Consider the following 4,723-nt stretch of genomic DNA (forward strand, 5'->3'; position numbering starts at 1 on the left):
ACCGGTTGCCCCCGCCCCCGGCGCTCCCTGGGGTCCCTGTGCCCAGCGTGTTTCGGGGAGCAGCGCGGTGCTCAGGCCGCCGCAGCGGGGGGCGCTGGGGCACCCCGGCGTCGGCAGCAGCTGTTCAGCCGGGAGAGAGGGCGCCAAGTCCCCGCACCAGGCAGTAGCGCACCTGCCTGTCCCGGGGACACGCCTTCGTGTTATATTAGCTGCAAAATAACCTCCTCTAATCCTATGATTTGAAGTGACATCTCTGACATTATTGGCTATTTCACGAGGTTTTGAGCGTAGCTTGTTTGCTTTCCAGGTCAAATCACACAGTGATTGCAGCACCTCTCTCTGTTCAGCCTGCCAAACCTCTGCAGTACCTGTAATAGTGTTTTCACAGGGAAAGCCTGGGGTTTATGTACGTGAAATAGCACATTTTGGATATTTAAGATGTGCAGAAAACTCACCTGAGTGCTTCAGGAAACACTGCTGCTCTGGGGCTTCTTCCTTTGTTTCTTTCAGAGGCCTGAGTCACAAACCCTTTCAAAGATAATGTTATATTTACACAACATTGATAAAAGACAAGAAGTAGAAATAAAAATCAATTATCTGACCTGCTGCTTTAGTATCTGAAATGGCTTCAGCACTGTAAGCTTTTACATGCCCATGAAGCATCTCTAAATCACATAAGCTGACTGTGTCTCTGTTTCCTTCACAGAATTACCCTTTTGGAGAGTCTTAGATAATGCCTTCTAAAAAGGCTGCAACCTCTTCCAGATACCTTCAGACCATTGCATCTTTTCTGGTCATTGGCTATGGTACAGGAATTTCACACAGTTGTTGTTGGAAACCTCACAATTTCAGCAATGTCTAACTTTATCCATAGCTGCAAGAGTTGCAGTTACACTGACAACTTCCAGAAGTGTAGCAAAAGTATAAGCAGAAATCACTAGTCAAGAGCAGATAGTTTCCATTAGCAGTGGCAAAGGTTTCTTTTTGAATGTTTTTCCTGACAGTGGAAGATGGAAGACATCCGTTCTGGGCCTTCTTGCAGTATTAGATTCAGGAAGTCATAGAGAGAGGGGGCACAGATGGGCCAAAATGTTTTACATGCTACTTGGAGAGATGCAACCAAGGTGGGAGATCACATCTCCACTACAAGACAACTCCACGTTTGTAGAGATCAGGCCTCTCCATCATTGCCATCAAGTTTCAGTGTGTAGCTACAGAGGGATCTGATCTGGACTCAGGCACCAAACAGAAGCAGCACAGTTTTGTGTATCTTCTGCTGTGTACCAGCTCATTATTCCCACAAGGATATCCTTGTACTAGGATAAGGCCAGCCCTTGGATGAAGGGCTAACTTGAATGAAGGGCTAACCCTTGGATGAAGGGGTAACAACAACAGCTAAGCCGAATACAAGCTAGATAGTGGTTTTACTGATGGACAAAGAAAACATGTTGAGGATTTTAAGCTCAAGGACAGTGTTGACTAAATAAATGGTTATAAACTGTCTGAAATGAGTGTGGTCTGGAAAGTCAAAGAAAGGAGTGAAACTGCATTTATGGAGTGAACTTCAGGAATATCTTGTCCATAAGCATAGTGAGGATAAACAGAGTTACTTCAAAGTGACTCTGTCCAAGTTTATGACCATGACCAGACTGTGACAATAATAGGGGAACTGCTGCTTAGGATTCTTGCCTTTCTCCTGGATGGCCGTGTTGCAACACAGCTGCGCAAATGCACCTTGCTACTATCCCTTAGCACAGAACAGTCACGTGTGCTGCGTGTGTGTGTTTGTGTGTAAACCTGTGACACAAGCACATTAGGCCTTGTTCTAGTTTCCTAAGAAATATTAAGTAAAATTAAGGCTTCTGTGACTTATCTTGAAGGTGTTCATGACTTAGTTGTCGCAGCTTCTTTAAAAGATTGCCTAAACTCAGTGATGATGATGACTGTGGTTGACACCTCTGATTCTTAGATGCTTTCTCAAAAGGATATTATTCATCCACTCAGGAGACAAAAATCCTTTGCTGTCCAATGGAAACCTTGAAATTAATTCCCTTCACAGCTGGACACCACTGCAAAATGAACCTCTTTCTTTCTCTAGTGTAAGACACTATTTTTAATTATGTTCTCTATATTGAGCAGCATTTGTTAGAAAAAATAATTGTTAAAAACCTCTCACTAGTCCCTTAGAATATTCCCTCTCCATAAAAATACTAGATCTTGATATGCTCCAGTATATTAGTCATCATGGTAACATAAGCCTTATATGGCGCTCCTACGTTACTGTTTCCTATATCAATGTATTTTATCAAGACAATTTTTTTTACTCTTCAGTGCCATATGTATTTTCTGAGGACTGCATACAGACACATACTCACAGGTATGTGCTCTTTCTCTCTCCTCAGACACAAGTTTGAAAAAGTAGAGTTTCTGGTGTTACTGATGAATGTGACCACCAAGTCATCTGTTGGTGAGATTTTATAGGCTGGAGGTATTCAGTTGTTAATAGCTAAGGAGTTAATTCATGAATGAGATTGTAAAGAACAGCAAAAGATCTTGAATTTGAAGGTGGGTTTTTTTGGTTTTGGTTTTTGAAAATTGTTGCACCACATGCCAGTCTGTACTTTTGTTTTCAATTAACACATTTTTTTCCACATAGTGAATGCTACATAGTTCTGGGGGGGGGGGAATTTCTGATTACAGACAGGAGGGCAGCTACTGGGAGGATTATTAGTATCTGTTGTATACTGCTACCACATCTTTAGTCTTCTCTTTCACATCACTGCAATGGAGTATCCGTTGCAAGGTTCATCAGAAACTTTTAGCAATCTTGTAACCCTTGAGTGAACTGATTGGGAAAACTTGACAGCCCCCTGGAGTCTTTATTCACAAAATAGTCTTCACTAGACTTTTCAGATTCCCTGATTTTATACCCTCATTATATAATTAGTTTCATATTAGAGGTAACCTGTGGGTATTTCTGTAATGATTTTATTCTGGAAATGTGTGCCTTTAAAACATCACTGTAATGGCAAATCTTATAACTTAAATCCTGGTTCTAAAAGGTTGCAATTGAAGGTACTGCAGAACTTTGTTTTTCAAAAAGGAAACCACATTCCCTGTTAAGCTTCCAGGCTATTTTCAGATGGTTTCTATAAAAAGATTTTTTAGGAGACAGTAGATGAGGTCTACCCCCTCCCTGACACATAGCGTTCTGTGAGTTTATTCTTAGAAGCATGTTCTGATGGATTACAACTTTCTGGTAAGGAGATGGGAACTGCTTAAGGACAGCTCAGAAATGTGATTACACACTTCTCCAGCATGTCTGGAGATGGGGATATTAATAACTGCCAGCGGCCTTGCTTGCTTCAGCAGGTGGTAGACAGCAAAGAGGAGAGGAGCTGCTCACTTTGTATTCTCTCAAGAGAAAGGAGGTTGTTCTCTCCATGAACTGCAGGGATACTGTGGCAGCTCTAATGGTAATGAGTTACAGACCTCTGAGACTTCATGTCTTTGAAAACCTGGAAAGTTTTGTTTCCAGGTTGCTCTCTGGCTGAAGAAAAACCTCAGCTGTTCTTACTCAAACAGTCAGTTAAAAACTTCTCCAGGAAATATTCTAACTGATAAAACAGTTGCCCTATAGTTAGGCAATAAATGCTGTGTAGTAATCAGGGCAGGACTGTGTTGGTTTGTTCTCTTTTAGAAGAACAAATTTATAAATCAGAGCTGGCATCTGGACTGGCGTGGGCTTTGTGTAAGTAGTTGCACACACACACACACATACATACATACATACATACCCATACCCCTTGTGGGAAATGGAAGATTGGGACGTGGCTGTTCTAACTCTTTTGCTGCAGTGGCATATTTAGGAAATTGTTTCATAGTACAATCATTCAGGCTGCTCATTAGCAAACTGAATATAATAAATATTTATTTTTTCATGGAAACCAATGTTTCCAAATCTTCCAGAAATAAGCATTTGGTTTCCTTTGCTTCCTTTAAATCTGGACTAGAAAGAGTACTATACAATCATACCTGAATTTGTGAATGGATGGGTTTCTTTTATTACAAAGTTGGTGTCTTAATGATGGAGATGGATGAGCCTTCACTCCAAAATAACATATCATAATCTTTATGAGGTTATTCTATAAATTTGGGATAAAAATTCCTAATGAGACATTGTAGTTTAGTTATGGTCTTAATTGTCAAATCTCCTCAAGTTATGCTGTAGCCAGACAGATTTAGATGTTTTAAGCCAATCTGTAAATGCCTGGAGTAAATGCCAATGCTTATGTCAATCAGATCTCATGCCGTCTGGTTACTGGTCCATCCAGTTACTGGTAAGAACTCAAGCTGCAACTGTAAGTAACAGAAGACAAAACTAAGATACCTATAGTAGTCATATGCAGCCTAAATAATTTGTGCTCCCATTGATTGCTGTAGGTGAAGTAAGCAATATTATGCTGAAAAAAAAAAAAAAAAAAAAAAAAAAAAAGAAGTTATTTGCTACAGTGAGGGCTCCTACTCACAGCATCCCATTTTGATATCTTAAATTGGCAAAACAAATAACTGGTGGGGTTTTTGTCTCCTCTCAGTACAGTTTTACCCAGAACTGTCAGTTAAGATCATTCAGAAATTGTCCAGTGACTCTTACAATTAGTGCTAAGTGAAAAACACTACACTTCTGTGCCCCGGTTTCCCCATTTATACATAGGGATCATAA

The sequence above is a fragment of the Athene cunicularia genome (assembly GCF_003259725.1).
Source record: "Athene cunicularia isolate RWA chromosome 1 unlocalized genomic scaffold, athCun1 chr1_part2, whole genome shotgun sequence".
Lineage (NCBI taxonomy): Eukaryota > Metazoa > Chordata > Aves > Strigiformes > Strigidae > Athene > Athene cunicularia.